The sequence below is a fragment of the Strix uralensis genome, chromosome 15, assembly GCF_047716275.1.
Source record: "Strix uralensis isolate ZFMK-TIS-50842 chromosome 15, bStrUra1, whole genome shotgun sequence".
Taxonomy (NCBI): domain Eukaryota; kingdom Metazoa; phylum Chordata; class Aves; order Strigiformes; family Strigidae; genus Strix; species Strix uralensis.
The window spans coordinates 889,761-910,240 of NC_133986.1; the positions used below are offsets into that span (position 1 = coordinate 889,761).

The following is a 20,480-nucleotide window of genomic DNA, read 5'->3' on the forward strand; positions in this document are numbered from 1 at the left end:
CACCATCAAACAGAAGAGCCAACAAACAGATGTTTACACAAGTGGTTTGGTGATTAAACTGTTAAACCACCTGATATCATGAGGGGCCAACAAAAAGTGTGCGAAAGTCACCTTAGTGATTTGAATTTTGCATTTAAAATTCTATTAAGATTCCTCTGATTTGTGTCAATAAGTCTTCTTACCAACAGGAATCCTACTGGAGTGATGTGTAATTGTTCTTGCATCACAGATTTGAAAAAAGATAATAAATTAATGACAAGTGAAAAGGCTGCTTGGAAAGTGCTTTTAAGCTTTTTGGCTACATTTTTTACTACAGACCACATATACACATGCAAATTAAGTGGAAGTCAACAGAACATATGTAATGATTTGGGGAACTGTTATATGTACCAATGAGGAATAATAAATCATACAGAATTACCACTATGAAAACTGCTATATCCACAGAACAAGTTTATTTCTGCGAGTAGAGTATATATTCGCCAAGCAAGGAATAATGGAAATGGCTGAAATTTCTCCACTGATCTGAATGAAAAAGTATAATGTTAAGGATATTGGCTAGAGTTAGAAAGAGCTACTACTTTTATCATCAGGGATGGAGTTGGGGAGTCACCTTTCCTTAAACACAAAAAAAAAAAAAAACAAGTCGTCTCTTGGGAAGAAGTCATGCACTAAGTCCACAGAAACAAAGAAGAGATTAGCATAATCTTCAAATCTTCACAAAGCTGGGAAAAGGAAAGAATAAGGAACAGGCAAGGTAAGTAGCAAAAACCTAGTCAGGATAAAGTGTACCAAGTTGGGCAAACTTCATGGTTTAGAAGACAATGACAACAGAGATCCTGGACATCTTTCATCCCTCAGACTGTTTTAGACAGATGAGAGAAGACAAAGGCAAAGGAACATTTTTGTTGTTGTTGAAATTGGGTATTTTTCATGCCATTAAGTAAACCTTCATGTTATTTTAGGACTCCGTCAAAACTATTGTTTCTTGTATTGCTTCTATCATTTTTGGAACAGTTGAACTACAGCCGTTAGACAACACAGCTATGGAGTAACGTGAGGAATCTGTTTGAGGACAAATAACTGACTAACAAGACAGAAAACCAAACATTCAAGATGTTTCCAAAACAGCTGGGCTTTAGACTCCTACTACTGTGAAGCAACAGCAGAGAAAAAACACTGAAGCCAAAGGAGGAAAGCATGTCAGTGCATACCAATATCCTTGGAAGCTTACTGTGTGCAAGTCTTATGGGCTCAGTACAGAAGTCTAGCAAAAACTTGAACAAGAAGAGTATGACCACATTTGCAGCACAATTTGAGAGCAGATCACGTGTTTAAAGTCTTATAAACACACTAAGTCATGAGGCACCTCAAAGTATCTATTGTTTGCTAAAACATACATTCAATTGCAGTTTATTTCTCAGGTTTTCCAAGAATGAAAAAAATATGTTTCAGCATGATTAAAGCCAAACTACCCTTGCCCCTTACCCTTATTCACTTATCAGAAGAGTGCCACGTAAACAGAAGAAAATTTCATAAACCAGAAGTGCTATTTGAAAAGTTCCAGGATTTCCTCTAATACTTCCTTTCAAAAGGATTTCCTCAAATTATTTCCTTCCTAAGAGTGACTTGCCATATTACTATCCACTTTTTAAACACTTCAGTCAGGAGACTAAAGATGCCTTTGGACAAAATATAATTCTTCTATATCAGGTCTGGTTACCAAAGACCACTTCATGTCCCTTTTTAGTATGGTAATATTGCCTTACCTTTTGTGTACATCTTAATTTGCTTGTACATTTTGGTAACACATGCTATAAGTAAATTCTGTTATATAATGGGTGATTGGGTCTCCACTCACCTGCAGAAGAATAAATTGTAAGAATTTACTCTAATTTTCATGTTCTTTCCCTCTACTTAGCTAGCTCAATCTATAATCCACTAGATATGCTGTGTTCTTAAGAGGAAGTATTCTAATATTTTGTCGTTCTTATAAATTAAGAACGATGTGGTACAACAGCTACTTTTTTAAAAAAGATTTTTTGCTAAATAGCTTCTTAAAAGTGGGTGCATAAAATCTTCTTCAGCAAAACTTAATCAGAACCACTCAGGAAACTGGTAGTGGTCACCCATGCTGTCTCTAGGGCAGAAGCTTGCTACAATGATAGTTGCCATTTCTTCCCTGCCCATACACTAAAGTATTTTTATGAAAAACCTCATCCCAACTTGCTGCTACTGGGAATGGCAAAACATACCCTTCAGCACATGGATGTCCCAGTGTTGTGGTAGAGAGGCCAACACGAGACAGGAAAAAAATACCCATTTACAAAGTGCATTAGAGACAGAAATGTGGAATATACATATGTACACAAATACACAGGAAAAATTAACTTGCATGTAGAGTACTGCAGATGTAGGGAAAAAAAGGAAGATAAGAAAGCACAAGATCGGAAAAACTGAAATATATAGAGATCATAGCCGTCAAGAGAATTCTGGAGAATGCAAAGGTTGTGTGTGTTTGCAGCAGAATGGTAATCCCTCCATACCGCCAATAATAAAATTTGCATATATTTTTGCATTTACATGTGATTTTTGTCCTTGAGATTATTTTCAATAAGGTTGGATAGTTCCATCCTGAAGTCCAAAAGTAATGTGTGGGTGGTTTTTTTTTTGTTTGTTTGACTGGTTTGGTTTTGGGGTGAGGTTTTGTGTTGTTTTTGTAGGGTTTTTTTGAACTTTCACAGTTTTGAAGCTAATTCCCCTCCTCTTCCCTCTTCCTTTATTGCTTTTTAAACTAATAAATTTAATTTTCTCTGCTACATTTAGTAACCTTTTTATTAACTCAGAAAAATTCCACCTCTGCCTTCTTCCCCAGACCTTAGTTCCCACAGCACTTTTCACAAAAGATTTTCTGCCAGCTGAGTCTTTGTGCTGACCCATACACCGATGGGATGGGACTACCATAGATCACAAGGTGAATCCTTGTGACATGCTGTAAAACTGAAGATAAACTGTAGATGCCTATTATAAATTACTTTTTCCTGATGCTCTATAATAATCAAGCACATTTTCTGATCATTAGCATTACCTTAGAGGGCTTCATTTTGCTATTGTTTGCCACCCTGTTCTCTTTCAAAGGTGGATTAACACAGCAGTTGCAAGCCTGGATGAAAAATTCAGTTTGTCTTAATGTATCTTAAAACCTACTACCTTGCTTCTTGACACTATTTCTGGTCCAGATTGCAAGATTCCTCTTTGCTCTTCATGCAACTTCAGACTTGGACCAGTACTTCTTGGTGTGCTAAAAGATGCAGCAAATTATACAGTCCCCTGACATGACTTTGATATCCCAGGCTTTCAACAGGAAGCTGCAAATGCCTCACCAATATAGAGTAAGATCCAGAGAAAGCCTCCAAAACAAAACCCCTCTGTTTTCTAGATACTGCATGAGAGAATTTTTGGTGCTGCTAAAATACATCTATATACACATATAAACAATATGTCAAATACATGAACTATAAAATGAGCTCTTTAATTTCATAATTTGTTAAAAGAATATTAAAGAAAATCTTCTTTTAACTTGACCATGAGAAAAGCCTTAAGCTAGTAAGACGTTACTTTTTAGCCAAATCACAGGAACTTTAGGACAATTCTTCCGACTGTTAGAAGAACTTAATTCTTTCAAAGGAACAGGAACAAGGAGTGGGGAAGAAGGGTTGTTTGCATATGCATGGGAGAATGAAGATACAGTACTGCAAAGAAGGAATGTTAAGCAGACGTCATTCCCAGGGAAGGAACTGAAGTTATTAAAAATCCTGACCACAAGTTAACATATTTAAAAAACAGGATTACAGAATGTTTTACTGATGAAACATGTAAAGAAAGAAAAAAACAATCACCAACCCCCAAAAGCCTTCAGCAACATGAGAATTAATTATTAGCCAGAAGAGGAAAACTCTAAAATCACTGAAATCAGATCCAAATGTGTAGCCCCTAAACCAAACTGCTGAATAACAGTTCAACATTTTCTATGCTGAATGTACATTTTATGATCTTTTTAATCAGAGATAATTGAAGCCACACATGCTCTACATTCAAATAATCTATATATGTAAATTTAAGAAGTGGAAGGAAGAAATAAGCTACAGATGTTCTTTTTAAAGCCTATTAGCTTTTGATCACATGTGCTGTCTTATCTACAGTGGGGTAACTGCATGTTTGTCCTGCAGGAGTAACTTTATTCTTTTTCCTATGAACTCAATGTCATCAGTTGACTTTAAAAAAAAGATGCTCTCTTTTGAACCTCTTCTGAACTTTAAGCCAACTTTAAGTGAGATATTGAAGATAGTCTGGGCATTGCAATAACTTAATTAGCCTTGTGCTGCGATTGCTGGGCTAGTACTTAAGCTAGCTCATTTGTGCTGCCTCAGTACCAGTATGTCACACTCCAGCCTACAGTGTGCAGGGGCTACAGCTTTATAAATTCTTACAAGGTAAGTCATCTGAAGAAGCAGCCTGAATTATTCTACTTCAATTTAGCTCTTGTATAATCCTGTATTAGTCTATAAAACTGAGATTTGGTGGAGCAGTATGTTCAGCTAATGATCTGAACATGTTGAGTTATAGTACAAAACCAGAAATGAAATTAAAATATCTGTCTCCAATCTCTTACCTTGCCGAGGTCTCTTGTTTCTTTCATCCGAGATGGATTCCTCACACACAGAGTAACTTCTCTGTTCATGTTATGAAGCAGAAATAATGCAACACTAAGTAAACAGATATGACTATTAAACAGTATTTTTGAACTGCATGACAAATGCTCAAATGTAAAAACTTTGCAAAAATGTTGTCATCCTTATACTCTGTACAAGCAAGCATATAGCATCTGCATTTGTCTTCTATATAACTCAGGCAACAATATCCTGGCAACCACATTTCAATGGAACAAATCCAGGTAATTAAAGTGACTAGATCTACCATCCATCTCTACCATCCTACCTGACAGGCCAGATTTACTCATTTGGGAAGTGATGGTCAAAAATCTGCCACATACAGTTAAGACATTATCTGTTTCTGAGATACAGGGCTTTAATTTTGCTTGCAACTCTCCATTTAGTTGTTCTTCTCACAGTACTACCTTTCTGAGAACTTGAAAAATGAACTTTACTGTCTCGTACATGTTATACTTTTTACACATAGTTTGGTGGATTTCATTAATACTTTACTAATAATCCTGTCAAGCTTTCTATTTTATGTATAAAGGCTAAAAGGATTAAATTCACTGCACCACTCTGTTCTCACTTTCTGTATCTAAGGTTGCTAGTACTTCCACAGTGACCCATTTTAGCAGTCAAATACACTGGGGAATCTCATGGGGAACTAAGGGGGGAAAAAAGGAAGAAAATAACTCCCTCTTTCAAGAAGGTTGACTCATTCCCTTTTTCAAGCTTACCGTCACAGCCCTATCACGTTAAAACAGGCTTAAAAGCACAATGTGAAGTAGCTTGGATTCCCTTAATTATATTTTGCCTGGTTAAGAGACTAGCCTAACACAGCAAGTTGTAAATATGTATAAATTTGGCTTTGAACTATGTTCAAACCTGCAAATACATACCGATGCACAGCACCAGCTTTTCTTCTGGAATCACAGACAAAACACAGCTTTGGAACAGTCTGTCAACATCTGTCCACACAGTTATTCTCTTTTTCTTCTCAAAATTTACCTTGCCAATAAAGAAAAAATATTTGTACCTATTTGATTACATGCTCAGTCACTACCAGCTCATACTCTACTGCCCAATTATTGGGCTGAAACTTAAGATACAAGACCAGGAAAACCTGATAGCATTTTTCAAACTTATAGCAAAAGACGAAAACACACACACACAACATCCTTTGCTTCCCAAGTACACAAAACACAACACAACAACAGGAACACTGCTATCAGCTTCTGCACAGAGGACACCCTTCTGGCATCTGAAAAGGACAAGAATATTTTAATTACAAATCAAGTAGAGCAGCTTGTGCCATAGATTCAGAACAAATAGCTCACACATTCCTCCGTAAATACAAAGACTGCTTGAAATACCTGGGGTATCTAATCTCAACAGACTACAATAGCCTAGCAAAAAGGAATAGATGGGAGTTGAAGGATTCCATTTATACTTTTACAAGGCTACTTTTAATTTAGCTTTTAAAGTACCTAAAGATTTTATTATTTTCAATAGATCTTTTTAAAATTTGATTTATTGGTCTCATTTCTTTACAGAAACTCTGGAGTTTTGAAAGTTACTGTCAGTTGTTCTGCAGTGTAAAAGCAATTTTTCACATGGAAAATGAACTGCACCAATCTGACAAGATATAGGTTGCAGCTACCCATCACACACAGAGATCAAACAATAAAAGAAAAAAAGTGGCAGCACATTTGCAATATTCAGTGGAGAAGATGGGTCTTAAATCTATCTTCTTAGAGACTACTAACATATATAATAGAGCCTGCATTAAAATTACTGTTAAAAAATTAAAGTTAATAAACATATTAAATACGAGCATATTAGAAAGGTTATGTTGATTATGCACTAAGTATTGCAATTCTTTAACAACAATTTAACTGAATCTACACAGCAGCCCCTGCAGCATACAAAAACAATGAGCATTACTCAATGAACTTTTCAACTGCTGTTGAACTTTCAACAAGAGGGGAGCATAAACTTCCAGTCTGGGAAACATTACTTTTCTTCAGCATTTCAAAGACCAGGAAAAGGCCAGGGAAAACTGTGTCAGCTATTAGACTCAGTGATCAAAGTCACAATGATCAATGATCACATTTTAAACTTGCTGAAAGCTAACTTTTATCAATGTTCACTTAAACAAGTGATGTAATACTGAACAAGTATATTGGTGGTACTGTTATTCAGAAGAGAACAATGGATAAAAAGGAAGCAGCACAAGAGTGGTGCCAAGAGATTGCAGGTAGTATCCACTCTGCTAAGAATGTCATTTTCTGTTATTGAATACATACTCAGCTCTAATAATAAGTTTGACTTGAATAGTAAGTTCAAGATGTAAATACTATTTCCTCTCTACTTCATGAAAAAAAGAAGGAAAAAACACAAACATTTATAAACTACTAGCCATAGTTCACAGGGGGTAGAACAGAGTGTTCTACTGCCACAACACTACTAAATCCTTGCTTTGATGAGAGCTACACAGCTACAACCATCAGCAACCAGCTATTGCCTCTGCCTATGCTTGAAACGGTGGCATATTTGCCTGTTGTTTCCACATGTTGCTCTGTAGTGAGCAAGCCTGAGAAGAGACTGAACATACAGCTGAGTCTTTAGGAGAGAAGTTACTGCTTCATCACCTCCTTGTAGTACTTGCATTTCTCACAGCAAGTCTGACATTCTTTTGAGACTATAAAAGGCAGCAACAGATAAATTAATGCAATTTTTAGAACAGAGCAATAAAATGCTTTGAAGCAGCAAGCAACTAAAAAAGGAAATCAAACAGCCGTTACATCAGATGAATGACAAAGTCATCTGAGATGTGGTACAAAATTTAGCCTGCCATATTCTTATGAGATGATTATTCAGATAAATGTTCAGTAAAGTTTTATTGATTTTTACATTTTAAACTTCTCCTAAAGCCACAGTTCCCAAAAGAAGTTATTATACATAAATCTTATAGTTGAACAAATGATCAAATATCAGCCATACCCCATTTAGGTTTAAGCAAAGCGTTTTTATCTCATATGGTAAAAATTTGTTTCAGTATCTGTTTAGCTGCAGGTAAGCACATACTTCATTACTTCCAGCAGCTGACATGTCACAACTGCTGTGTGTTTGAGCCTTGAGAGTTGCTGCTACATGCTTTCCAGTCTTCCTACCCAGCCTTCAAATTTTCTAATCATAAATGACTTTTTAGACTTTACGTATAGCCTAGTGAATCAGGAGCCAGAAACAAAGAGGGTAAATTCTACATACCTTTCTCCCTCACAAGAGCGTATCACACATACATTTAGCTCAAAAAACCATGATTAGAAACTCTAGCCTCCAATTGTTTCTCTAATATTGCTTGCCATCCCAAACAGTGTTCCAGTTTTTGGTTTACATGAGTCTTCATGATTTCATCTATCTTTACTTCCCTTCCTCAGCTTTCTAACTATTTTGCTCAGAATAAGTAACAACTTTGCACTTTCCAGACAACATGGTTTTCAACTTCTAATTAAATAACCATTTTTCCAATTCAACATCTAGAGCTCACTGTTAAACTCAGAACTGTGACTTCTTTCAGAAAATGTGAAAAATTATTTTGACACTTAACCTATCCCCAGGGGGCTAAAACTTTGCTGTAAGTAAAAGCAGTACTTACTGAAGCAAATCCGAGCCAATATGGGTTGCCTGTTTCTTATACAGTACTCTTCCAATAGTCAAACCATTTTACATGCTAATATACTGCTTTTCCCCACAGATGTGAAGTCAGTGAGTGGATTGGGTAGCTACTATGAACAACACCATACACATGGAAGGTTCATTGTAAGATAGGGAGAAACAATACCTGACAATCAGATGAAAAGATTATCTCAGAAATCTAGTGTTTGCCAATAGCACTGTACTACTTCGCTTCGCACATTGAAACTGCACTGTATTGCCAAAATTGCTTTTGCAAGGTAGAGGGATTATAAACTCATTTACATTTGTTGCAAACTGATTTTACCTAAAAGATACTCAGAAAAATAGTAAGTCACATGAGATTTACTTTGTCCCACATTTATGCCTCCACCAGCATAATCTCTTCTTTCAAAACGGGCAGTTTTACATTAGTAAGTGGTTTGAAAATTCTATCTGAAGTATGCAAGTGCTAATAAACATGCCCTTTGTTTACAGCAGGAAACCAAGAGTTAGTCACATTTAACTTTGTATTACAGACTGCCTTTAACTCCAGTGAAACTGAAAGACCTGATGAAGAAAATTTTATTTAACAACTGCAAGCATAATTTCTGAAAATATACCTACTGAGAATACAATTATGAGACCTGTGTCTCAGTTGTTTTGTGTTTGGGTTTTTTTTTTTTAAAAATCTGTTATTAAGCGCTACTGCATTCTATTGATTTTACTTTCCAGGTTTATTCATGATTTGGAGGACAATGATCCAAAAGTAATACAAGCACTCATTTAAATACTTCATTTTTGTGCCAGATCCCCAAGTAAAGATTTTGTTTTAAAAGTTGTGAAAGTCAGCTGTGCAAATCCTCTTCATCAGAAGGCTGAGGGAAGAAAAACATCAAGCTGAGATGTTTTCGAAGACAAAGATGTGATTAATAGAGCTTCTCTTTTAGCATGATGCAAGAAAAACTAAGCAAAACCAAAAAGTTACGTGTGATTATTCATTAATTTCCTACAAAACTTCAAAATTCAATTGCTTCGAAAGGTTCCCAAGTCCAGAGAGGGATGTGACAGACTAGGAGCAGCATGAGTACAGGCCCAGCAAGTGCTATAAGAGACATTAACAGAGATTTTTGAGGACTTATAGCAGTTAAACACTCGTTCCTTTTAAATAGGGATAATACTAACTAATCCAAAAACACTGAGAAAAAAATGTATGTTTGACAATGGGTGACAATATGATGCCAGATGAATGTCATTTAATTGTAATTGTTTATAAAATTCAGGGCATGATATAAACGATACAACACACACACAAACACAAGTTTGCAACTGCACCAGTCAACATCTGCTTAAGAGGCTTTAAGCACCAAAAGCCTTCTAAATATCATTTCCTAGCTGAGTGCCTAATTTACAGTCTTCAAATTCTTTAAAAACAGGGTTTGTCTGAAGGTTTTGGGGGATACAATTATAACTAATAGCATGCAATATCTGTTTATGGTTGAAGGAACCATCTCTGAGTGAAAACTGTAGTAGCATTTGTCACCTGAATAAAGTAGGTTTCATAATAATTTAAGCCTCATGTCATTATACAGTTAAGAAGCAGCAATATCTTACTCAAGCTAAGACAGCAAAAAAGTTTTCCCACTCAAAGAAACCTTTCCTCTATTTGCAAAGTTTATATAAAGTCTTTATACAGATTTCAAATTATTTGAGTATTCCACTCGAAACACTTCAGTACATTAATCGTTTCTAAATTTATTCATGAAGTTGTTTGTTTCCTTAAGATATTATGGCTTCAATGAGATCAATTAAACATCTATTGTCCATTCCACTGGATGCATAATTTTCATTTACTACAGCTGAAGTCCTACAAATTTATATACTTATCTGGTAATGCTTTTGTGGAAGATTTATTTCTATATTCTACCTGCTGAACACCTGCTCTCCTTCCTCATTGTTTTGAAAAGAATTTTGACCTTTATCACACATTGTGGAAACCTAAGTTTTTCACTATCAAAAAGCTGCAACTGAGCTGTCTGAAGCATTTGTACTCTAGTCTACAGTTTTGCTTCTACTCCTTTAAATACCTCTCCTAAATGTTTTTACCTGGTATGAAATAAAGATGACACCTGATCTTGGATTTTGGTTTTAGATTGAAAACTAAAGTTCACATGGCCTGGGAAGATGGCAGAAATAAATTATTCTTACTGATCACAGTCTCAGTAATGGTTGGATTTTCTGCTGTTCTTCTACATTGTTCTGACAGATTCTTTGTTTCATTTGATTTTTTCCAAGAGCAGAGGCTGTGTTTTGAGATCTTTGCTGCTGTACAAATAGAATGTTATTTATCATTATTTGCTTTCATTAAAAATATTTTATTAAAATATTTTCTCCTTAAAATAGAAAACTGAGCCCTCTGAGCACAGATGCTTATTTTACATCTAGAATGACAACTTTGCTAGCTTACAATATTTTTCCAATGGCTTGTTTGTTACACTGTGGTTGATTAGACTTTACCCAGTAATATTAAAGTTCTTACTCAGATAAACTCTAGGTATCTGTGCAATCTCCACCAAGTCATGCATAAAGAGTCTGCTGGAGACTGAAGCAAATAAGTGCCATCTATGTCCCTTCAATACTGCATCTTCATACTTTTAAATATTTAAAATAGCTTTACTTGGCAAAGCAATCTGCTTAAGTTAATTTCTCTCAACTTATTCTTACTGTCTAAATATATTAAAAGGGAGCATGTTTAGACTGCAAGGTCTTCACGACAGGGACAGTATTATTTTTACAATGTCAGGAACAACAATGTTAGGATCTTTGTACCCAACTGTTAATTAAATAAGTTGCAGAAGATAGATGGGTAACTATGATCAAAAGCTAGCACTCTGACTATTTGTCCTCTTCTCTCCATTATTTATTGAAGTTGTTTGGATTTGTTTACAAAAAAGCAATAACAACAAAGTTCTAAATATATTTTTTTCCTGAAAATGACTGAAGAACAACCTTGCATTGCTTCCCTTTACCTTAAATAGAAGCAAAGCTGATGAGAACAAAAAGCCATTTCCATTAAAATTCAGACCACATAATTTATCATTTATGTATAGCTGTTCTAACAGTAGTCTTTAATGAAAAGCATTGTTCTGATTATCTTATATGCCAAAACAATAACGAAAAGAGAAAGTATATCTTAATAAAATTTTCTCTTTTGATGTTGCTTTTTGAAAGTAAATAACCAGCTTTCACTACTAAACACTACCTTACACATTCTACAAAATTAAGGTAATAAGAAATTTATGTGGAGGGAGGTTCAAGTTTTATAATATGTGCTTACACATTATGGTAGTAATCCTACATTTAAGTGAAAGCAATGTAAATTCATGCCAGGAATATAGAGACACATATGGATATACTGACTGGATGTAGGCCTTTTGCAGCTGAAGCAGAAGAGGAAGAAAAAAAAATAACAGTTCTTAGAACTTAGGCACTTCACAATTTCCATCTTCATATCTAGGTAAGACTACTCTGACTTCACAGGGAAAAAGAAAGCAAGTGTTATCCCCCATGACAGAGAAAACGCGTACATCTGAGGTTCTAGCCGCTTCACTGAAGTCAGTAAGAATTTTGCCATTGATTTTAGCGAGTGCTGGGTAGAGCCTCAAGTGACTGACTACATGAAAATTACTGTCCTGTTCACAGCTTTATGCACAGTTCACTGAAAAAAAGAAGCCTTTCAAGATACTCATTACAAGAAGGAATGCCTGCCTTCCCAGTTAACTATTCTGACACTCATTCTCACAAATTTACCAAAGAATGTTGCTGTTAAATGTATTATTCTCAACAGCCAGATCCTAAGATCAGCATGGTACTTTTTGTAATTATTATTGGCTATTATTGTGAGCAGCTTTTATTTATCTTATCCTTCCCCTGCCTTAGTTATGACTCATTTTCTCCTCTCATAAAAAAAAGCAAGAGTAGTTAAACAGTGGATTAAGTTTCTCCCTTTGCTCCTTGAGATGGCTACTATCTATCAAAGTGCTTCCTTTAGAAAAATGCAAGCACATATATGTCACATTAATGAGGGTCTGCTAGGACAACTAAAACGTAAGTGCAAAAGTGTGTTTTATCAGCTACAAATAAACTGGCTTTAACACCAGTTAGCATTGTCGTCACTGGGGTTTTTTGTTACACTGGCTGTAACACAGTTGTATTGCTATAAAAAATTCATCCCATGCTAGTTATGAACAGGAGAAATATTAGTCTGCTAAACAGCAAGAAAACAGAGGTATAATTTCCTCCTGGGCAAACAAAACCAACAAAAATATCTATGCAACAACAAAAACCAAACAAAATGAAAGCCAACAAAAAACCCTCTTTGCTGTAAACTAACAGCACCTGATTTCTAAAATCCTATTTAGTTGTCATTTCTGCTTTTCTCTACTAGCTTGATACACAGACACATCTTTACACTGCTATTTTACTTTCAGTCACAAGAGCTTACGTTTGAATGTGCTACAGATTTTGTACTTCAATCTCAGGCTTAAAAAAAATCAGAACAAAACCCGAACCATACAGAAAAAAACCCTTACAAACAACTTCTCAGAAAAGGACTGTCTCAGGAAAAATTACTTTACTGCAGTAGGACTCCTCATACATCTGATGCTTTGCAGCACTGTGCTATTAGCAGACTGTTGAACTCTTGTGGTTCTATTTCATCTCTGGGTTTCATCGTTGAAACCCAAATGAAGTTAATAAAAGTGTGCCAAGGCAAAGCTTTTTTGGCTCATTTACAACTATCCTGCTAAGTGGTAATGTCAGGAAGACTATACATGGGGTGGGAGCGGGGGAGGCAGCAGTGGCAGGGAAGATAGCTAAGCATTAAATTATTAAAATGTGTTTACTTACTCCATCATGATAGCTCCATTTACAAATGCTTAGTTTACTGAAACTTAGTTATAACTCTAAACCAGTGAATTTCACATGAAAGCTTTTCAATTCAACATCCCAGCTCTTTCATTCAATATAATGTAAGAGGGAACAAGAAAGTTTAAAAGACTTGGGAGAACAAAAGATAGCAACACCCAAAGCCACCTGCACACTTCCCTCCTAAATTTGGGTATTATTGAATTTTCCATATTGTTAAAAACAATGCATTCATATGGGCTTTTACCATGACGCAAATATCTGGCCAGCTGTAAGTTTAATAAAATTCTATGCTTGTGCTAAGCACTTCTCTGCTTAACCACAGGACTTAAGGAGACAAGCAGCCACTGCTAAGGCAACAGTTTCAAAAACAAAAAAGGGGGGATGTGTGCAATCTACTTATATAAGCCAATACGATGGCACCCCCCAAATGGGGACACATAAATTTTCACTTCAATTGCATTAGCTGGCAGAGAAGTGAATGCTCATAATATGCAGTCCTTAAAATTTACCAGGCATGCAATATCTCTAGTATGTATACTTGTTCTTTTGCTAGAGCCTTACCCAGAAAATTTAGTCAAGTAAAAAAAAAAGCAAACCACAAAACACAACATGGACACAAAGGTTAGCAGGCATGTCCCGTGGTATTTGGTAAACCATGAAGCAGCACATACATTAGCAGCCATTTATGCACAAGTGTCTAACATCCACATGAGCAGAAATGGCAGAATTGGAAGAGAGGCTAAGGCTGTGCCATGCCATTAATGCTTTCACAGGTGCTTCATAACTGAACTGAAAATTCTGTTTCCAAGGTTCATTCCAGGAAAAGAAAAAAAGGGAAAAAACCACAAAAACCAACAGCCAAACAGACAGCCCCCAAAACATACATCTGTTGCTTTTAAGATGTAACATGGGGCAAAGCACAGACTGTCACAAGCTCACACATAACACTTGCATCCAATTATTTTCACGCAAACATGAACACTTACAAGAACAAACTAGGTATGACAGATCCCATCTTAAAACAGACGTAAATTTCTAGGCCTAAGATTCTAAAACTCAAGCCTTCAGCTTCCCGAATACATCTGACCACTATAAAACAAAGGGAGCAAATCTCCCAGAACAATAACAAAGTCAGTTTCACCACCCTCCACCTGCACAAAGCTTGCTTTCTTTGGGATACTTTTCCTCCCCACCTCCATCACTCATATATATGAGGTAGGATTTCCCATCTTTTGCCTGTCCACAGGAAACTAGACTCACCCTCCCATCCCTCTTCAGAGAAGTCTGTCTGCTACTGGTTTTTTGTCCCCTTCTTCCAAGCTTTCTGCATCTGGGAAACAAAGCCACTTGAAGTTGTATTTCTCAAACCACAGTCAGCCTCATTCCTCAGACCTGACCTAGTGAGGGAGTAAACATGGTCCAGACAAACAATACAACAGATGCCACTACTCTCTGTATTCCACACTGCTGGCTCCAGCTTCTCACCTGTGGGAGCAGCTGCCTGTCACTTCCTACCCTCCAGCATGGGCATTGGCTTAAATCCACCTTCAAGTAAGAAGTTTTGCATTTAGAAAACAGATTTAACAAACTGGTTAGCATTTCATAAGCAGAACAAGAAGGTGCAACATTTAAACATTCAGCATAGAATTTCAATCCAAGTGCTTTTTCCCCCTTCATCTGTTCAGTAGCAGGCTTGTATTTTTCAGACAAATACACTGTTTGCTTGCAGCACTGCATATAACATTGTATGCAATAACTCCACTATGTTGAAAAAAGCCCTTTCTCACTCAGACTGTAAAGCATCTTGTATTCCTAATCTTGCCTCCAAAATATCGACCCCTTGCATTACATATAATGTTTTGGTTGTTCTGATGTCACCCAGGACACATACTGTATAGAACACACTAGTGCATCAGCAGAAAATATATACTAAATGAGTTAGCAGGCTTAAGCACTAGCTGAGCATGGTCCTATCTTCTGCACAAGTAAGCAGGGTTAGCACTGGCCTTTGAACTGCCAAGTCAAGATACAGCATACTTGCTGGATGGTCCTTGAATTGGTATTCTTTCCGCCTCTTCAAACACAGACATGAGAAAATGCTGGAAAAAACATAACAACTGATTTGGCCATCAATAGTCCATAAGAGTCAAGCTTACTGCCTCGTGGCAACTTAAGGTAGTCCAGACATTCAACCAATACAGAATTTCAGGTTTATTTTTTTCCTTTTTACACAATCTCAGGAATAAAACACCCCCCAAACTTTAAAAATAGATAAATAATATCAACTCGCCAATTATTCGTCAGTGCTGTACCATCTGCTCAGTACTAAACCTCCATTCCTACTTAGTGTTGCAAAAAATGCTATTAAATATCTGTGGGCTGAGTTACTGGTTAAGAACTTGACCCAAAGAATATAGTAGAATTTACTGACTTTAACCAAGCTCAGAAGCCCATTAAGACAGGCATTGTACAGAACCAAGTACAGACACACCTTCTCACTTTTGGAAATATAGCTATTAATTTTACCATTTCTGAAAAAACAAACTGAATGAAAGGCAAAAGGCTTGCTTCCTTCCTTTACACAGTTGCTCTGTCTACATTTCACTAATAAAAGGATGCATAGATAATCGCCCACTACCAGTGTTAGTCTTTCCAAAATAAATGGAAAATTCCTACCAATTTTGTTTCCAGACCAGAGGTAGAACACTCGCATAAAACTTTTCTTATGAGATATACTGATCTAATCTGTTTGCTTTTAGAAAGTTTATTGTAGATAATTAGCTACATGGATTTGGGAAGATGCACAATATACAGTTGCTTCCAATTCCAGGAATCCAAGAAACATATGTTTATAAGGGCCCTTACAAGCATTTATAAGAAATTCACCTTCCCCACACCTGGTTTTTTTTGTTGTTAAAACAGGTTCAGAATAAATTTGGGGAAAGGAAGAATTTTAAATTCACTCTAACTTGTTCCATAATACAAGAAGCATTTAAACATCCTTGACAGTAAGTCCCACTGATTTTATTTTAAACAAAATTTTTGGAACAAAATTCAAGTTGCCAAAACAAGAGCAGCACCTTGGATATCATCCTTTTCTGTATAATAATGAACTTAACTCTTCCTTGAAAACTACTAAGGTAACATATGGATAATTTCACAGAGAAGTGTCACAAACCAAAGCCCTGCAGAGGAAAGTAAAAATAAACAATATCGTCTTCTCTTCACTCATCCCATTAAAATAGTAACAGAATATAAACTAAGCAAGACAGCAACTGGTCATCCTCCTGGAAAAGTCACCAAAAGAGTTGCAATTAAACTGTGCAATATTAAGATAACAGAAAAGATCACAAATTTCTCTCTATAATTTCCTACAAAGATGAAGTAAAGCTTGTCATGTGAAACCAGACAATGATGTGCAAACTTTTTTTTTTTTGTAAGAGTATACATGATAGAATCTCATTATGCAATTACAAAACTGCTTGGCAGCCATTTGAGGGCAACATGCTGGGCTTTGGGGTGGGGGGTAGGAAGAGGAACCTCAAAACACAGAATGTTACATGAATCTGTAATGTTATGTACTTGAGTCTAATCAATAAGAATAAGCAATTTCACAAGGTCATGACTAAAATCATTAATTGATTTTTTGTAGATTTAGGACCTACCTCTGAGAGCACTAGGGATATGCTCCTTTTGCAGTCTACCAGGTATAATTCAGCCACTTTCCCACATAATTTCACATATCTCAACTCTTTTCAGTTAATGGATGATACAATGTGTGACCTTGTATTCCTTTTCACCAAGAACACTCCAAACACTCACTGCAAGACAGATTGTCAGGAGTGCTGAATGGCCTGTTTACAATGGTGTTCACCACTGTACCTTGGGAGTTAAGAGCGATTATTTCAACAGAGGCCGTTTGTAACTTCCATGTTGTTAAGGTTTGGTCAGACCCTCATCATGGTCCCTACTAGCCCTTTTGAGCTCTATTTTCTGCAGGAGAGATACAAGTTTACAGTAGGGGCCCTTCCCACATTAGCACTGCTGGGACTGCCAAGTTGGGAATTTTGTGTTGCTTAAAGCCCAGCCATTATACAGTCTCAGTCAGTACTCAGAAAAGACAGCATTGTCATTAGCAGTTGTCCTAAACTGATTTTTCCTTCTCTGTGCCTTGCATGGCCCCAAGTCTTCAACACTATATACCATTTAAAACTCACTGCAGAAGTATTTTCTCACCTCCATGCCATCATCTTCCATCACACTCAACTATCACGTTATCACTTCACAGATGTTTATGCCTACCTGTGTTCTACAGCTAGTATTACTTATCTGCATATTTAATATAAAATCTTTATTACTGAAATGGAAAAAAATTCTCTGAAGTTACCTAATCAAAAAATAAAGATATCTTCAGCGTTTTGAGACTTCTGAATTTTTAAAAATACTGATTTTTTTAAAAATAACATACTAACTGGGAATACATTTTCCAGTTTTATATTATTACTACATGACAAACATTTCCATCCATCAGAGACAAAAGCTTCTTATCTGTGACCAAAATATATTGTCTACTTGTTTGGATGTGTCTCCAAGTTTTACACTAATGAAATATTCTAACAATGGCAGAAAGAGCAGTCTCACGCTGCTTCAGGAACCAGAGATACTGGGAAGCACAGTGCTGATATGCAAACTCTGCCCACCCAAGCTGTGCAGGCCTTGAAGCAGTGTAACTACACTTATAAAACATCATATAATCCCTGCCAAAGTTCTGATCACAACCAAAATACATACCGTACTCAAACTCTGCCGGGTACTGATAACAGAACAGTTCAGGCCTAGTCTGTATCCACCTAAAGTCCCTGCAGCACTTTCTAGCCTTCACTGACTAGATTCCACATCCACTGGTATTTTCTCTTTCAAGGATATATACACAGCAACACTTCAAAAAGCATGTGGCTCATGTGGCCATTTGCCTGAGCTGGTTTAAACTAATTCATTTGGATACTTGCCAGGAATCTAAACTGCCGATTTAACTAGACCCCACTGCTTATGTTCAAGGGGTAGCTAGCCAACTAAGAAGAGCTAGAATTTTAGCTGAACAACTTTCAAACCTAATTGATTTAACTGGGAGGGAAAAGTGCTTTTAACATGCCAACATTCTCTTTATGAGTTGTTTCAGTTTGCCATCAACAAGAGTAGGCAAACATTTGTGTTACCCATAGAAGTGACTTCACAGTCTTCTTAGTATTCACTTTTCTAGGAGCATTTTTAGGAAAAAATTCTCTAAAGAGAATTCGAAAAACCCACATGTTCTCCTTTTTAGCAGTTCTATTTAATATGTAGAAACACAAATATTTTATCTGAATAAACATTGTAACTGTTTGTCAAAAAAAGATTGAAAACCAGACACTGAGATGTAGCAACACTGTTTCTCAGACTGAAGACAGTAGTAAAACATTTGTCTTAAAGTCAATTATACAAATTATTAGTGCATCTTAGTGGTTTTATGTGACATGAGTATCAGTGAACTCCCTAACATAGCACTGTGTTCAGTATGTTATAACAGACATTTGTTCCACAGCTCAGAAGTCTTCAATTTTACCTCAAATACACTCTTGAAAAGCATTGCAGAATTGAGTAAACTAAAGGAAAATTCTGTATCCTACAAAATTCAACAGTTTACCATTTTAGCCAATAAAATTTTACCCAATATAAGCAAGCAGATAGAAAAAAGGAACTGGAATGAATTCAAGTAATGATGACAGGCTGTTTATATTAAAGAAAAAAAATTTCCTTAATAAAACTTACTGATTTGGTGAAGCCTCTGATTTCTATAAATCTGTCCACAAATTCAATACAACACATCTTGAAAAGAAAGTTTTTAAACATGAGAGCAATATTCACTTTTGTAAATTTTTCTTGTCACTATCTCAGCTCTCCAATAAAGGTGTAGTAAAAAAAAAAATCATACTATTGAGTTGCAAATACTATAGAAACTATATTTAAAAAAAAAAACAATAAGACATTTTTTCAACAGAATTTACATAGATATAACCATGCTGGTCAATCTTGCCTTGCAGAAGTAACAGACAAAATACTCCTAGGACTGATTTTTTTTTTTTAGATGCTTGGCTATTATTATGAAAACTGATGAAAACACATAAGAGCAATTGTTAAAAAACACTATTTCCTGACCTCGTAAACAAAAATGGCTAAACAATTTTCTTCTAGTATTATTCAGACAAAATAACTACACTTCAGCACTGGACATGCTTTGCATCCAGTCTCACCAAGTGCCTATAAAAGTAGTTTGGAGAGAAAACTAATCTGATTGCAGGTTCTTTAGAATACCCAACAATGCACACACATTACCCTGACAGTATTGATTGAATCTAACTTTGAATTTGGCTCTCCGAGACAGGGATTGACCTGATGACCTTCAGAGACCCCTTTCATCATTAATTATTCTGTGGTTCTATGAAGGAAAACTGAAAACACATGGCAACACTTCTTTTTATTTTACTTTATTATTCTATTTTTACCTCAATACTGCCCTCTGCTGATGCTTATACTGCTTGATTATTTGCACGGAAAAACTGTGAGGCTATATTATGTGAATGTTTTAACACTTTTTCTGCAAATAAAGGAAGGAAACAATTGAAGAATGTTCTTGTTCTCTAGTATTCAAATCAGTCCAGCAGGCTGAATCTCTAGGTTTATGTCAAAGAACATAAGTGATCAATACCTTTACCAGGTCAGTTTGGAAAGTGTATATATATTTAAGATCAAAGAAGGTCTCTTCTCCCTCATGTCATAAAAGTTTAGGCTACTTCACAGCAGCCTTAAAAGCTATAGAATAACCCTATCCAGGTCATATGAAAAGCTCCAAAAGAGAACTATCATCCTTCTTTGCTACAATAGCAAGTCCATACAGGTAATTTGAAGGAGAAGATTAAAAAGGATATGATAGAGAAAGCTCCCAAACCTGGACGATCAGAGTGATCAAAAGAATTAGCAGCCATTCATCTCCAGCTGCCTGAGCTATAGTTCTACATATACAAAACCATGCAAGTAATAGAGAAGAGAACTTACTAAACTTATTATAATCTTTAGTAAAGAAAAGATTTTGGTGTAATTTATTGTCATTAACTCTTGGCAGGT

General features: G+C 36.0%; 1 protein-coding gene across 4 annotated transcripts in view; it reads right to left on the bottom strand.

Moving 5' to 3' along the window:
* The window catches only part of IRAG1 (inositol 1,4,5-triphosphate receptor associated 1), a 116,660-nt gene that overhangs the window by 85,822 nt on the left and 10,358 nt on the right, over positions 1-20,480 (bottom strand). For 3 of the 4 annotated variants that reach the window (XM_074884754.1, XM_074884753.1, XM_074884752.1), the window contains 2 exons: positions 5,615-5,723; positions 4,673-4,766 (listed from right to left, as the gene is read on the bottom strand). The exons of the other annotated variant lie outside the window; for it this stretch is intronic. The gene's annotated coding sequence lies outside the window, so the exon portion shown is untranslated. The remainder of the gene's footprint in view (positions 1-4,672; positions 4,767-5,614; positions 5,724-20,480) is intronic. 4 annotated transcript variants of the gene reach the window in all.